The 17,127-nt window shown below is 42.9% G+C and overlaps 1 long non-coding RNA gene across 4 annotated transcripts; it reads left to right on the forward strand.

The window, feature by feature from the left end:
* The first annotated feature begins 8,175 nt into the window (after window positions 1-8,175).
* LOC120499867 lies at window positions 8,176-17,073 on the forward strand. 4 transcript variants are annotated; one of them, XR_005626978.1, is made up of 6 exons: window positions 8,176-8,502; window positions 9,688-9,960; window positions 12,898-13,230; window positions 15,154-15,338; window positions 15,752-16,036; window positions 16,616-17,073. It is a non-coding gene; the product is annotated as an uncharacterized LOC120499867 (long non-coding RNA). The 4 variants fall into 4 exon arrangements; XR_005626977.1 differs by having other exon boundaries at window positions 12,898-15,338; XR_005626980.1 differs by lacking the exon at window positions 15,154-15,338.
* Window positions 17,074-17,127: the final 54 nt, after the last annotated feature.

Below are 17,127 nucleotides of genomic sequence, written 5' to 3' on the forward strand. Positions count from 1 at the left end.
AGCAGCAGGGTCTGGTGGGTTATAAGATGAAGGCCCAACAGAAAGGTCAATTTGCAGATGAATTCAGGGATAGCGGTGGCATTGGAGGTCACAGCCACCTAAGCAGACTGGCTGGACTCCTCCAGCTTCCTCTGTTGTCCATGAAGGCATGTATTCATGAAGACCATTTCAGAGCACTGAATTTTTGGTTTCCTTGGCTTTGCTCTGTGGAAGGTCTGCTTTTCCTCCACTGGTTATAGAGGCACCAGTGGTGAGTTCCTTGGCTGGCACAGGAGTCCTAGCTGGTGATGTGTGAATATACATCCCCAGGATTTCTCTGGATTGCAGGTAGGCACGACTGTCCAGCCCCTCTGGACCTTGCCCAAAGCAAGACACAAGGGGGATACATGGCCCCAGAAGGGCTGTGGATGATGTGTTCTTTGCTGAGCAGAAGAGGGAGAATTCAAACCTTCTTCTTGGAGTGCTCAACATGTCCCTGTGTGCTCTTGACCACGGAATGTAGCAGAAAACCTACGAGCTCCACAAACAGTGTCCAGCACTAAAAACCCACGGGAATTCTGCTGTTTGCCACCACGACCTCTGTATCAGGAGTTATATTTGTTATGGCAGTATCAGTTTGTGCATGACACGAGGGACTGACCCGTGCTTCTTCACACACCCAGGAAAGTTCCCTCCTCCCTGTCATAGTCACACTCCACATATGGTTATACAACCCCCTCTAGAGTCAGACTCTGCACCTTCAGCTCTGGAAAGCAATGGATGAGTTTCTCTCTTTGTAGGGAAGATGGTCCAGAGAGGCAAGCAGATGTGATTTCCAGAATTGCTTTTTTTCTTTTCCCAAAATGCCAGCCGAATGATCAGATTTACTTCCCTTGTATAAGCAATAATTTCTGCAATCTAATCACAAACCAAATAAACTCAGTCACATGCTCTTATTTCAATTATCCAATTTTATTTCTCCCATCATGATACTAAAAAAATCATCATCTCAATCAGAATCATGTGTGAGGCGTAGTGTTTTGCTAAGAGTCCACCCTTTGTTTAGAGAGGTGAACAGGAGAGGAAGAGAGGGGCAGGAGTGACTGCCCAGAGTTTGGAGTGGAAGAACTGCCAATGAAAACTATGTCATAAATCAGCTCTAAAGTTTGCTGCTGACAGGGAGAACTTCACAGCCTAAACTTTAGTTTGGGGTCCCCAGGAAATTTGGGTACCTCTGGTGAGAATTTTTGTATTCTTTCTTGGGAAAAAAAATGTTTCTGTTGGTAGCAGCTTGATGTAAAATGTTTTCTTGAAGCTTTATATTGCAAGCTGTTTTTCTCTCCAAGTCTTAATTTGTTTCTGACGGAATCAAGGATGACAGGAATTCAGGATGAGTGCACTAAAGCTTTGTTTGATATTGAAGAAATTGTTCTTCACAAATTATTAATTTTTATAAAGGATCCGTGTTATATTTTCTTAAAATAATTTTATTTACTTTTGCAAAATGAGCTGATAAGTGCTATTTTCAGGTTCTTATGTAAACTTTATTAAAAATGTTCTGGACATGTTATTCTTTAATCTTATTCTTTCTACAGTGTCATAGTACACCTAAAGTGCTTTGGGTTTGCTATTTCTTTCCCAAAGCATCCTTTATTTCTAGTGGAACAGCTAAGAGGACAGGGGAAAACAGAATAAGCTTTTAACGAGTTTGGGTGCTGTTGCCAACAGAGAGAACAAGAATGGCCAGGAGATGGTAGCAGTCTGTCAAAGAAGGCCGGGAGATGGATCTCGGCTTCTTGTCTTGATCCAGGGAGGCAAATGCACCCTGTGAGCCTTGTACCTTACAGTAGAACATTGGCAGTGTACGAGCAGAGCTATTTTAGGACTATTTTTTTGAATTATTTCTCTCTGAGGTGATCTCGTGTGAGGTAAAGCAATGAAGAACAGCACCATAGGCCGGTGTGCTGTGGCTCTAGCAAGGATACCAAGAGCAAATCCCCTTTAAAACTGCCAGAGTAAGCTGGCATGAGGGATTGCGGGCTGCTGTGAGGCCTTGGCTGTCCCCTTCAGCCCTGAGTCCTGGGCTGGCCCCTTCAGCCCTGCGTCCTGGCCTGTCCCCATCTCTGGGAGCCTCCCAGGAACCCCGGCCTGCCCCGAGTCCGCAGACAACGGGGGGACATTCTCTGGAGCCCCGAGGGTTCTGAGGGCAGCCAGGCCAGTCGCCTTTGCAGCAGAAGAGACACTGGAGACATCAGCAGAGGATAAAAGGTGACTCTCAGCGGGGTCCAAGGTTTATTCAGAGCTCCTCAGGGGTTCCCACACCTCAGTGATGCACCTTGCTCAGAGTAAAACAAAAGGAATCTCAAGGTTCCAAGGTTTTTTCAGAGCTCCTCAGTGGTCCCCACACCTCAGTGTGCTCCTTGCTCAGAGTAAAACAAAAGGAATCTCAAGGTTACATTTAAAGGGGGGGGAGGAAACCAAAAGTAGACACATTTGCTGACCAATAAAAGCCCTCCAGGGATGCAGCATTAGGGATGGACATTTGGGATGGCGTATAAAATAATATTGGGGGGGGCTGACCCCTGGCCTCGGAATAATCACTCGACGACTTTGACCGAAAGTTCTGGATAGAGGGGATGGGATGCTGAGTGACTGATGGAGAGCCAGGGCAGGGACTTGGGGGTGATCTCAACACAGGAGAATGATTACACAGGTAGAGGGAGGGGGTACAAAAAGGGGTACACTATTTGGGAAAATAAGGGGATACAAAACCAAAACTATTACAAAGTATTACAAAATACAAAAGCACACTACAACACCCATGGCACCCAGCATGACACAGCCCCAGGCTGCCACACGCCCCTCCTGCCCGCTGGGGTCCCTTCAGAGGCATACAAGGGGTTAACTTCGAACTGCTTGGCCTTGTGAGAGATCAGGTGTCACCCACCCTCCCTAGCTGACATAAACTTCATGTTAATAGAAAAAGACAGTGAAAACTCCATCGCGTGCCCTGTCTGGTTTGACAGAAATGCAGTCATATGTCCACATGTGATCAAGATTAAACTGGTGCTGCAGAGTGATCTGGCAGCGTGCAAAACCCTATTAATGTGCACAAACAGTTTTGGGGCAGGGGGGAAAGAGAAAGTTTTTACTTCTGCTGGTTCTGCTGTAAGATGAAAGAGAAAGGGGAGCTTCTAACAGACTGCTGAAGCGAGAACTGAGGGGATCATTTTGGTCTGGGTTGCAATTGCCAAAAAAGATACAGGATATTTTTTCTGTAAACCACTTCTCTGTGAATTCTAGCACAATTTCAACCTTTTTTCCTGAGTGGAATTTATGGGAAGGTGTGTGAAGGCTGGCAGCACTTATCTATCTTGTATCTGTTCTGCAGCATGCTTGAATGGGGTTATTGTGTCAGCAGGACTTAATATTAAAGGCAACATTCAACTTACAACATTACAAAGTCGATTTGACTCTGCAGTGAAAACCAGCCCTGCTCTTCTTGCATTTCTATGTACAAATGCTAGTTGTGCTGCAATTAGCAGCAGTTTCATTTAGGCATGGTGCTCAGATGTGAATGCTCAAACACCTTCCAGGATGCAGTTTAAATATTTCAAAGCCAGAAAAACGTTATCAGTGTTTGTATTGAACCAACTTGCATGACCATTTGCTTACTGAGGGCTGTAACCAACAGTCTGAGCAGCCTTTTCCTCCATGAAGTCCAAATTTCGTGTAAGTTTTTCTCCTCAGTGCTAATGGTTTAAATACCTACTCATTACTCAGTAAGACTCTGTCCCTGGAGTCTTACAAAGACCGGAGGCAAAGGAGGAGTCTAAATGTCACTTCATGTCCCAAAAATGAAGACTTGGTTTGTCTGAGGTGCCTTTCACCCAGTGCAAACATGCACACATGCTTTAGATTTCTCTCGGTGTCCATAGGACTATTCTTAGCAGTGCAGTGAAACGTGGTTGTGTTAAACATGCTACAGAGGAGGTTCAAAATAAATCATGTCTCAAATTGACCTGATTCTCTTCTTTGTTGTTTTCTTTTGGCTATAATATAGCTCACAAAGGGATAAAATGCTGCACTGAAAGTAGCAGTTTAGTTTGTTTCTCTCTGATGCAACTGGTGACACATTTTGCTATTTCTGACTTAATTTCCATGCTTTCCTTTGATTGCACAATTCTCAAAGGTGCATCCTCCATTTTACATTAAGCAAACTGTTTTAATAATATGTATATTCCAGGTACTTGTAGCTAAATAAAAATAATATACTGTCTGGATACTTACACAACTGGCTCACTTAAGGGATTTGGTAAATATCTGTGAATTTTTACAGGTAATTCAGAAACTCCATGTCAAGCAAGCTCCTTTAAATCCAGTTATTTCTGCTCTGTTCTTTTCTGTTCTTTGCAGACATTTTGTTCTCTCAGACCATCTCACGGCATCACATCCCTAGCAGCCAATACTGATTCTTGTGTCCATGCTTAGGGTTGTTTTTTTTTTTGCGTTTTATTTTTTTTCCAGTTCCATCTTTAATAAGCCTCCTGGGCTTTCTTTGAAGATTTCATTTGCAACTGCAAAGAAACCCTTGTGTTTTCCTAATCTTCTATATGGATTAAAAATGTTTTAAAATACTTTATTTTAAAGACTGAACATAAGAGTTCTTGAAGATACATGGAGCTGGGTACTTGACACACATCTCAACTCAAGCCTGATACACAGAAAAAGTAAAAAATGTGTAAAATACTTTTCTGCTTTCTTTAACAAGTTGCTTTGAGCCTGTAGTAATGTTTAAATTCCTTCCTGGGTTCACTGAGGTCTGTAAATATGTTTCTTTCCTATTTTCCTCCACATGTTCTGATACTTGTATGTATACAGAAGTTCCTTCACATACTTGGGGAATAATTCTAGTATTTTTCTTTGTAACTTCAATCTCTTTTAAAGTCTTGGCTGAAGTTCTTGAGACATATAGAAACAACCTGAGATCACCTAAAAGGAAATGTGAAATGTCATGGTACAAACCCAGCCTTGCAATGTCAGAAAGTTTGCAAGCGAGAATATATGCCTTTTTCTGAGGCAACACAGTTTTAACACAAATACTTGCCCAAATCTTGTTGCTCTGTTCCAGCACAATCCCTGGAGAGAAATGGGCAATGCTGAGAAACTTTTGGAAATGGTTGGGGAAAAAAGGAGTCACAGAAAATGGGTGATGACCACACATGGATCTTACTGCTCCTGCACATGATCTCAAGAGGTCAGGAAGGGCTTTTAATTACATGGTTGAGTGGTGCCTAGCACAGCAAAGCTTTGAACCCTGCTAAAGGTTTTTGGATGTTATGGGAATGCCAGTAAATATTGTGCTATTTAACCAATGGTTATTGTAGCGCTTTCAGAATTTGTTTTGTTCCCACAGGTTTTATTTTTATCCACATTCCTCAGCTATGTGTTGGTGTGACTATCACTGCCATTGTTCTGCCAGGATTGTTCCTCACTGTATTCTAGTCTACTTTATTTTTGGATTCTGAGTATGACATTGACCTCTAATCAAATGCAATGTCCCTGACTGAGCTAGGCACCTTAGGGTTTTCCCCTGCTTGTGAAGAGTTAATCAGTGTAGCTGGGACTAGAGCACAGCTGATGTCTGCTGAAGCAGATGCCTGTGCTTGGTCAGATGAATGCACCCTTCAGCTCCAGCAGTTTGATTGACTCCATCCCCCTCGGCAGTCCTGCCACAGATACCTAAAGCCAGGAGAGGTGAAACCCATCCCTGGGGACCTGCTCCATGCTTCCTGTGCAACTAAGCACGGCAACATGATGTGTGGAGGGTGCTTAGCCCCATCCCCATCAGAGGCCTGGGGGCTGCAGGGGCTGTCTCCCCACCCAGCAAAGGGGCTCCTCTCAGTTTGTCCTGTTCTGTGACTCTGTCATAACCATGGCCACAGAGCTGGCCACATCTAGGGCAGAACATCAGCTCCAGATAACCATTTATCTCCCTTTCTCAGCAGAACATCATCTTCCCTCCCTGCCCTGTCCTCCCCTTTGGCTAATCCCTGCTGCTGTTCCCAGTGCTATCCCTGTGCCCATAGCCATGTGGGGTGATTCACCATAGCCTGGTGGAACACCAGTAGTAGCAGGGCTGATGAATTTCAGGGTTAGTAAAAAGTCTGATTTTGTGACTTGCAGTAAAGATTGCCTCTGATTTAATACTCAGACATCCAGGATGTGAATTCCCTGGGATAACCAGGCTAGTATCTTAGAAAGACCTCTGTAAGGTACAGTGCAGCCAGAAGTCTTCTTTAGCTCAGAGACTGCACCCCAAAATTGTAGAAGGCAGACTGATTGTGAGCAGCAATATGACACCAGTGCTGGGAGGAGCAGTGACCAGCTTTCTTAGAATGGCACAGAAATGAGGAGGAAGTGAGAAAGCTGATGGGGAAGATGCTTTAGGGTGTGAAAATTTTTGTTTCACAAAAGGGAAGGTGAGCAGACAGTATGTGCCTACTGATGGCAAGCTCTGATCCTACGACACTGCCTCAAGAAGCAGAAGCATTTGGAGACCAGCTGTCCTAATTGTGCAGCCTGTTCAACACCATGGACTTGGACTAACATTTCCACAGCACAAGAGATGGAAAAATATTTTGTTATTTTCTCATTTACTTCTTTGTGGAAACATGTTGTCTAGAGGTGATGTGGTCCATGTGAAATACTCCATGTGCTTCCAGTGATTTTGGGACTAGCACTTGGGCATCCTGTCTGCATTTCATAGCTCAGAGGCACTGGGCTAGCTCCAGTCAGAGCTGCCATACCTGAGCAGTGCTGTGCTGAGGTAGCAGTCTGAGCCTGGAGACCAGCACAGCAGTTCCACTGGTGATCCATGTCTCTGCAGGAGAATTAGCTGACCAGGCTGCTGTGCTGAGGTGTTAGGCTGCTTCCCAAGGCTGGACTATTTTGCTGGGCATTAACTCTGCAACCTTTGCTCTGTTGCTGTTTCTGCACCAGACAGAGCTGTGGTACAACAGACAACATGACAAATACTGATGCAGCTGAGGTTATTTCAGTCTCTCTGTTGCAAGATAGCTGTACCCAGATTAGGACAATTTGGAGTGGATTTGGTGATCCTTAATAAGTCAAGAAGACCTGGGGCTGGCTGTGTAAATCAGCATAGCAGATCTATAATGCAAAACCAAAAAATTCAACAATGTTACGACTTTTAAGATAAGAGCGAAGCCTCTTGGCTCACTGAAATGACAGCAGCTCAAATAAAGTGGCACTGAAAAGGTAATGAAACCACTGCACTAGCTGTAAGCTATCTGGCAGGGATGCTGCTGAGAAAATTGGTGCAGCAGCAAGAATTCTGCATGGATTGCAAAACGCTGCTGAGAAGCTATATAAAATCACCATAGGTTCACATTTCAGCTAGTTGAAACACTTACAGTTCAAAAACTAGTAGGTATGAAACAAGTTCCTGCTCTTGGACTTTTCTAGACTGCCTCCAACCTTGGATGATTTCTTCTATCTTTTCCCTAAACATTAATTTATTTTTTTTTTTCTAATGGACTGACCATTTAATCAAAGCATAGTGACAAGAATCTTGCTTGCTTTGATTGTTTGTCCTGGATTCTTTAGAAATAGTTCATGAAGTCCCTGCAGACTGTAGACCACAGACTGAAAATCATTTAATAATTCTCTTTGCATGTGCCTTGCAGGTTCCTGGGACACAGCATGCCCTTCAGCAGAAAAATCAGGGTGATGCCTCACAAATGCTTTAATAGGCTATTTGAGACAGAAGATGCATTTTTAGGTCAAGACAGAGGAGTGTGTATGGCAAAAAGAACCTGATTGACAACAAAAGGGCTAAGTGACATTTAGAGTATGATAATGAATTATGTTCTTAATTTCTTTTACATTCAAAAATTTTCTTTATGAGATAAGTGAATTTGTGGAGTAGAAAACACTGTTAGAACTCCTCAGCTGTGGCTAGGTTGGGGGTTTTTAATGTTAAATTTGGGTTAGGAACAGTGTGTGGCTGTTACTTTCTTCTTCAGTTATATTTTTAACTTTTGGCAAAGTCTCATAATCTTGAAGATGTTTATTTTTATAGATTTCAGAACACAAAATAAATAAAAACAAACTATTTGTATCTGTGTGTGTGTATAATTCAATGTCATGACTATGACTTTCTCTGGTCAAAACCAGGACCCAGCAGCTGTTTTCTTCTGCAGCTGTGGAGAACTCGAATAATACTTGATAGTGTTAAAGGTACAAAATATTAAAAAAAACCCCAAGCATTGTCTTTGCTTCCAGTAAGAGAAAGTTATTTATGCAAGAGCTGCCAAAAGATGAAACTCATGTTGTAACACTGCGTTTTTCCAAGCAAGCCCATCCCAGCAGCTGGGGAGGGGCTTGCTACTCATTTTCCTACACTAGGAAATACTTCCATGTAGGGAGAATTTATCCTGAGACACAAAGACATCATTGAAGAAGGGCATCCTGGACCCTCTGTGCTTCTCCTGGCCCCAGGTACTATGGTATTGCTCCCCTTGCATGACAGGGTGGCTGTGGGAGGCAGCTGGACTCCTTGTGCTACTGATCCTAAGATTCCTCCTCCATCAGCTTTGGAAAAGCTTGTAAATGTTTCTGTGGATGGGGAGTTTTTCCGTGTTTCAGAGTCAGAAACGGGAAGCTCAGAAGGGTCTTCATTTGGCACAGCCTCGCTCGGAATGATTTTGCCTCAAGGCATGAGAAGCATGAGCTAGTAGGGCAGAGGTTTTAGGGCTCCGTTTTTGCAGAGACTTAAAGAATACCATGATCATTAAAGGAGCTTTCTGATATTTCTGGCTCTAAAAAGTCTAATAAAAATTTAAGTGGGAAAACATACCAAAGTCACCCTTATTTTCTGTATTTATAGCTCCAGTTCTCACAATACACCACAGACATTACTAGCCATACAAGGCTGCCTCCTCAGTAAGGAGATCTGTGCTGACATCCCCTGAAGTCTGGCATGGCAGGAGCTGAGTGCCCAGCACTGTGTGCAGTGCTGGGCACAGGAACTCTTGGAGGAGCAGCAGGCAGAGCCTGTACAGGCACAAAGGCAGCCCCACCAGAGCAGGACACTCTCTGCCACCATCCTCCAAAGGCAGCTTAAAGGAGGCAGCTGAGTACAGGCATGGGGAGGAGGACTGGAGGGGGCACCTGCAGCCTTGCCAGCTCTAGCACTGGGGCAGGAGCTCTTGCCACAGCCTGTGCATGCTACTGCTGACTGCAAATCCAAGACACAGCCTTGCTTCTGCAGCTGGACTTTGCTCTGAGGAATAGGGGTGTCCTGGATACCTTCTTGTTAATGAAACCTTATTTGCTGTGAATAAATTAGTAGCATCTCTCTGTTTTGAATCCCTTGGGAATGTGCAGTACTGCCTCTGCTTCTGCTATATCAAGCATGGACCTTACCTGCTGGGTTAATCACCCAGTTTCTGTCCTAGGTGTGTCCTGCCAGCTTTTCTGAGGCAATAATCCCACCTTAGCTTTGCTTTAAGTAACACAAAAAATACAATATGCTCAGCTAAAGTATTACTAAGCATGAGGCAGTCTCCTCTGGTTTGCCATAAATGGCTAAAATATGAAACCAACAGCTACCTCATCTTCTCTAAAATGTTCCTATTTTGCTAATTATTTAATGAAGGCTAAGGACTTTATGTCTCTTTCCAGAATTAAGGCCTCAGCCCCATTGCTTCAATGAGCCTAGATGGGTTTTACTGCTGGGATCAGCTGCCAGAACTCTGGAGAAGTTGGAGGTTGACACTTGGAATGGTGATGCCTCAAAAACAAAATGTGGAAAGAGACTACTTGCTGGAAGAAAACACAGTTCCTTGAAACAGTGCACACAAGACCACCTGAGCTTCTCCCAAGGACCCAGAAAGCTGGTCTTGTGACCAGCTGCCTTAAATCTGTGGTGTCTCTGTGGTGTCCTATGGGAACAAGGTAAATTTTCAGTTGCTGTGGTTCTGATCCTCTGTATAGAGAATGGCTGTGAAGTGTATTTTTTAAAATTTTGTAACTACTGCTAGAATACAGTAATTATAAAGATTATTTTATCTGCCCACAGGAAATTTACTTAACCAGCTTCCAGTAACTTCTACTTGTCTTCACCCTGACCTATCTGAATTCTTTAAATGCTGCTCCTAAGTAACACTGACTTAAAAGAAAAACCACCCTCACCCTGTATTTAAATGCAGAAGGTGTCCTAACCTCTCTAGGTGGGAAATAACATGGAGTTTTAATAGTTTTCAAGAAGCAATATTCTAAATTGGGACCTAGCAATTGCAGTGGATTATCACTGGCCAAAAAATGATGACATCTTCTTCCTGGGAGCACCAAAATTAATAAGAAAAGGTTACTTTTGTCAATGTAGTACTCTTGTCTCTTCCAAGGGAAACACTGAGGAAACTTGCAGGTAGCATCAAGTAAAATGAGTTGGGGATTTTTACGCATTCTGAGAGAAAAAGACCACAGATCTATTAATTTCTTTTTTTTTAGGTATGAGGGTTTATTGTGTGAACTCCTTAACTAAGGGTACCATAGATAGTAAAGGTTTCTATAAGTTCAGAAAATGTCTATACTGAATCATGAAGGAAAAATTTAGCAGGTGCTATTATACACAAAGACATCACCTCTGGCTCAGGATGTCCCTGAGTGCAAACCACTAAAAGCTACTAGATATGTTAGTGACGTGCTGTTATATATGTAATTTGTATCTTGTCCTTTGCAGCCATTACTGGCTACAGCTGGAGACAAAGTACTGGGTCTGAAGGACTTTTTTTTCTGATTTGGTAGAGACTTTTAACTCTTGTGCTTTTCTGCACATTTCTCATTTAAATTAGACACACAGCAGGCAGAAATTAAGACCTATTTTACCTGTTCTATAGCAATAGGCTAGAAAATTTGCAGTGCCTGTGCCAGGTTCAGTGGCATTAGCTCAACATACATGCCAATCTCTGTTCTTCCAAGTCCTTTTGCATGAGTACCCAGGTTATTGCATTCAAACCCAGTTCTTGCTCATGGAATCCCACCTGTGCACCAGGGGGTAAGCATGGGTCCTAGACTGTCAAACACAGCTGGCATCATCCTAATGACATCCTGCACAGTTGCCACTTAAAAGCTTCTCCAGTGGTCCTGCACAAGAGCTCTGAAGTGCTTGGGCCACAGAAGTTACCCTCAGCATATCTATCCACCTTCCTGTCACACACTCTTGGTTTGAAGATCTACAGGGCCCAGATCATGTGGAAAATTGTTTCTGAATTTCATTATTGCCTCTGTGAGAAATTAGCAATGTGGTTCTTATCTGAATTTGCCAAACCAGATACCAGATATAATTTTACTTTTCTGCTGCATATAAGAAAGAGTCATCTTCTATCAGAAATAGTTCCCATGAAGGCATTTCTGGGTCTGATCAAATGGCCTTTTGACCATCTCTTTAGTAAACTAAAGAAGGGTTAAGGACCTCTGATGAAAAACAACAAAATTGTTTTGGGTTACTGAGTACTGTTCAGCAGCTGAGCTGCAGCAATGGGCTGTTCTTGTGCTCTGAGCTTGCTGCATGCAGAGATATGTGCAAGCCTAAGTCCCTGTGAACTGTATTTTATTTGACAATTGGAGCAGCCAAAGAGGTCACCTTCTCTAACCCAGTCAGTGAGCAGCAAGCTCCTTGATTTGGATTTGTGTCCAAGCTTTGGACTGATTTATCCTCTCTGTGTACATTCAGTGCCTTGTCACAAAGCTCAAGGGACTGAAGTGGCTATGATACAGATTTTTAAGTAAAGTCAAAGTGAAGACATGGGAAGGGCAGAGAATGGATTTTGCACTGTTATGTAGCTCTCAGCCACAATTACAGTTTGAAAACAAGCCAGGGGATTTGTACTATTGGGAATACTTGGGACATTTATTTGAGGTTCAGAGAGAAATTCCAGGTGGTTCCCACAGTATGACTTTTCTCAGACCTTTGAAAGAGGTGATTTAAAATTTCCTCTGTAACTAAATGATTATAACTAGCAACAACTTCCTCCTGTTTGCAATTTAGTTAATATTAAATTTGTTGCTGTCATTTTTGTCTGAAGGAGCTTGGTAATCCAGCTGATTATTGGCTCAGGAGAGATCAAGAAATAGTGTTCTTCTGAGAGCAGGCACCCAAAGGCTTCAAGCCTATCATATTTGATCACTGCATGAGCCCTGGGCTGGGTAGTGAGGGTAAAGAAATATTTCTTCCTGAAGAGTTTATCAACAGCATCTTTTCATCAGGGTAGGTAATTATTATGGTTAAATGCTTCTTGAAGTTCTGGAATTCTTATGAGTGTAGATTTTATATACATGGAAAAGCTATTGTAAGAGAATATAAAATCATAAAGCCTTTTCAATTAGGTAGTTCACTGATTTGCAGCAGGTTGGGGTTTTTTTGGGAGGTTGACCTGATCCAAAGCTTATGGAAGTCAGTGCAAAAACTCCAAAGAGAATCCTGGCTTTAATTCAAGGAATTAAGTTGTATTCCTTAATGCCATAGGATATTATTGCACTAAAGAGCTTATTAAGATTAAAATGGGATTAGGCATTACTATGAATGAATGCAAAATGTTTACATGGCTGGGATAAAGATTCAAAGCTTTATTCCATATTTCAGGGAAACTGCTCCAGACTGAAGCAAAGAAAAATATATTGCATATCATAGCATTACACACAATGCAGTGCATGTTGTGCCTTCCAAAGAGAGAAACCTGGCACTAATGGTAGGATGTGGAGCAAAAATCTTACTCTATTTTCCAAAGAAGCAGTTCTCACCAAAGATAGAAATAAAAATGTCTTGTGTTCTTCCATGTTCTTTGTTTTGAGGTTGAGACTTTTGCTGTTTTTTTCATATTTATTTTTCAGCAGCTGAGAACCCGGCATCTTAGTCTTGTTATCAGAAGCATACAGATGGCTGCTAAACAGAGCTTCCTGCGTATTTAACTTTGATACTGTAATGGCTGAGCATGAATTTCATATGAAAAGCAAACTTTCTATACATCACTAGTGTACAGCTTGAGAGACAACAGCAGTGGAGATGGCCCAGCGTGACTGCCCTGACTCCTGCGGGAGCTGCGCCTGTTCTGTACCAGATGTTCTCTGCAGGGGATTCTTGGAAGCTTTCTACAACACAGTCACAAATGTACTGACTGTCAGAGCCTTCCCAGCTCCCATGGGGCCCGTGTTTTCCCAAGAAAGGTATTTGTCAGGACTTCTTGATAACAGCTACTTAATATTTTCATGTTATTATCAGACTGTTCTTCCTTGTTTTATCCTCACTCATATTTATCCTCCTTTGTTATCTATACCCTGCAACTACTTCCAGGTGGGAATCATAACTCCACTTGACTCTTTCAGGGGGCTGTGCATGCTGGAGCAACTTCTCTGATGCCTGTGGTGTCCTTACTCCTCCTTTCTTCATTTTTGTTTACTCTTCATTCTCCTTCTACATGAGTTCAAAATACAGAACGGTTTATCCGCTTCTGTCCTCAAAATGCCTAGAACTGAATGGAGCCTTGTGGATGGGGATGCAATAGTGTTAAGATCCTCTCAGATTTATTATAATATAGCTTCTTGTACTATTTCTGTACAGGCAGCTTTAGTTCAAAACTGCCTCCTTTGCTGACCATATTTCATTCCAATGTAATTGTTGACTTGTTTTCCCTTTGCTCTTGTCCGAGACTGGTGCTTACCAGGTCATCTAGCTTAAGGTTTGTGTTGGACTTTCCCTGATGCCTCCATCTGTGTGTTCCTCATCCCAGCTGTCTGTAGGTGACCTGGCCGTGTGCTGACATTTTCAGGACTGACTGTGCTGCACCATTGCAGTGGCCCCCTGTTAGTGAAGTTCAGTGTCCTCGGGCTGGAGTAATACACTTGCTTGGAGACCAGGGTTATAACTAATTCATTAGTTCACAATGATGCACTTACAAAGTGCCTAGCATGGACAGACCTTGGTCCCAGTGAATGTTTCTGGTAAAACTGCAGTTGCTAAAGCCTCATCTAATACAACTTCTTGTTTTCCACATGGTTGTCCTTCTGTTATTTTTCTTCCCTTACTTTCAGACCTGCAGCCAGTTCCCTGCTGCAGACAGGTGCAAGATTGCTATGCCCATGCCAGCAGCTGTCTGGACGATACAGATTTGAGCTGGCTTGAGTCCAGATAGCTCTTGTGAGATGAACAAATGTGTTTGCTTCTCCCTGTGCCAAAGTGGTGTTTTGATCAAGCAATGGGAGTTTGTGCCTCAGGTCACTGCTGGGACAGAAGCCTCTGTATGACTGAGGAATTGACCTTGCCTTCCTCTGCCTATGGCCTATTTGCCCCTCTACAGCCCCTGTAAACCTGCCTAGGTCATACTTCCAAGAGATGTGTTCCAGCAGCCCTCAGTGGTGGGGGTTTTAATGATCCTGGGATTTCTATCTGTTGCTCCTTTTGGTGTCCTGTCCAGAGGTGAGGGGAATTAAACCACAGGTTTTTCTCCTAATAGCACAAGACATAGATTCTCCCACTGATGTTATTCCTGCTTACCTACTGTCACCCATGATTACAGGGTCAGTGTGGTGAGAGTCTGGAGCTCCCACACTTGGATGTGTTTTTCCCCAAGTTCTCTTCCTTCCTGGAAGGTTGTGCAGCCACTGCCTCCCAGAGAGAGCAAGGTCTCTTGTAAGGGACCAAGTTCAGCTTGCTCAGTGCTTTATAAATTATTTGTGCCTTGAGTGGGTGCTCTTCTTCATCATCATAACAGGCTCAGAACTGCTGCAAGTGCTCCTTGGCCAGCTGCTAGACCCTCCCTGTCTGGCACAGACCACAGGCCAAAGCCCAGGGTACAGCTGTGGCAAGCAGCTTTCTGAGCTTCACCACGTTCCTTCTCTGTGTTCTCCATGTTCTTGAAGGTATCCTTCCTTCCTGTGGACTTTTTCTGTGCTGACCACTGTCCTGACCAGGGTCTCAGGGTACCAAAATCATTCTTCCTTCCCAGTGCCCCCCTGTCTAAAGTCCTACTCCTCACAGGGTAGTGTAGTTCATCTATTTCTGTCCTATCCCTTGTCTGCTCTGACATCTGGCAGTCTGTTGTATGTTGAGTATGTGCTGGTGATTGCTATGCTCAGCCACTTCATTTACAGCCTCAGGAATGTGAGAGGCCCCCAGAAAAATGCCAGAGGCAAGAATGCGTTTGAAAATTCCTGAAGGCTTTGATAGAGAAGGTATTCTTTTCACCCAGCAGGAACAGCAACACCAAAATTCTCACCATAGTTATTCTAAACTCCAAGGAGAGGAGCAACATAAAATGTGAGAGTACATGTTAAAGGTAAGTTGAAAGTTTCAACTGACAGATTTAATCATTATGTACCCCCAGCACAGAGGCTGCAGCCATCCACTCCCTCCAGGTGGATTACAGTTGGTGTGGAAGAAGCTCAGAACCATAAATGCTCCCTGCCTTGGGCTGTCAGGACAAGCTTTGGAGGTTCAGGTGCCTAACATTAGTATACTGAGCTGATCCACCTTCAGCAACCCTGACAGCACTATGGGGACTGGGAACAAGGTTTCAAAGTTAAGCAGTCTGGTATGAGGAAATTCCAGAGTTGGGCACATTTATAAGCATGTGATACAATCTTTTATTTTAATTGCATAATCTTATGTTCTTTTTTTCTTTTTTTCCCTTTTTTTTTCCTTTTCTTTTTCTTTTTTTCTTTTTCTTTTTTTTTTTCCAAATCTGTCTAGATTTGCATCACGGTGGTGTGGTGATGCTGAAACAGACTGTTGGCTGGAATAACCTGCCCACCCTATGGAGCATTACATAAATGCTTTCAAAAATAGACTTGTTGTTCCTCAGATCTCCAAGCTGAGGCCCTGGATCTTACTGTCTGAGTGAGATCTGACTCAGAGAGAATGAGATTCACTAATGAGTACTTACAGCTGCAACCACAACTAATGACAGCTGCATTTTAAAGTTCAAGATAAAATGTGAAGTACTCTGAAAAATCAAGTATTGAAGACCTAAAGGTGGTGGGTACTCTCAATTTGCCTAACTCTCAAAATCCCATTTATAAAATAGAAAAGTGCCCCACAAAACACAGAGTGATATTGTCAGGGTACATTTTTTAGCCTACACCTTATTGATCAATACCATAGGAAAATGTGACAGTGGCTTGATACTGAGTGAGGTATTACACTGAGAGTTTGTGGTTGTGGGGTTTTTTTGGGGGGGGGTGGGGGGGGTGGGGTTTGTTTTCTTTCTTTCTTTTTTTTTCTTTAATTGTATTTTTATTTATTTTAAACTGAGATTCCTGAGGTGATTTCGTTTTGGGGGGATGGGGTGAGGAGGAGGACAGAAGCAAGACAAATGCTTCTCACTGTTCCAAATGTTCATTCTTCTTTTCTTGCAGAGATTTGGGTTTAATTAATTGTTTCACTACAGTCAGAAACTGGGGTCAGCGAGGATGGGACTCAAAATTTGGTTATGGTTTTAAGTAGATATAACTATGTGAGAAGATGTTTTTCTGGCTTTCAAAATGTGATTGGGAAGGGTTTTATAAAAAGCCCTCACAAAGGGAGTCCTGAACAGCTCATATTTGTATCTCACAGGATTGAGAACATTCAAATACAAAAGACCTTCAATTGGACACCCAGTAATGAGTTGCAAGAAAAAAACTCCAAAGATGGCACGAAAGAAAACACTTCCAAGGCTGAGATTTGACAGCATAACAGAAGAAGACAATTGCACCTGACCATCTTGAAACCCCTGTGGACACCTAGAAAGTTCAGCAACAGAAAGAAGCAAGAGGAGATGAGTGTTTGCAGGTCTGTCTTGCAGTCACGGCAATGAGAAGAAACTAAGTGGCATTCACACCTCAGCAATTTTTTGCTATAGGGTAGAAAACATGCTGACATTCATTTGCACATAGTCCTAGAAGATGTAGCTGGCCAAAAGATTTCAGCCTGAAGGAAACCCTGTGCAACACTTTTGGGAGAAAGTCATCACTCAGGAAAAAACTGCTTCTCAGATGATATCACAGTCAGTCTTTATTGCCTATTGTTCAGAGATAAATAGCCGGTTTTCTCTAATGAGAAGTGATAAGTGACTTTCAGGGCTTTCC

The sequence above is a fragment of the Passer montanus genome, unplaced genomic scaffold (assembly GCF_014805655.1).
Source record: "Passer montanus isolate IOZ18808 unplaced genomic scaffold, ASM1480565v1 scaffold17, whole genome shotgun sequence".
Taxonomy (NCBI): Eukaryota; Metazoa; Chordata; class Aves; order Passeriformes; family Passeridae; genus Passer; species Passer montanus.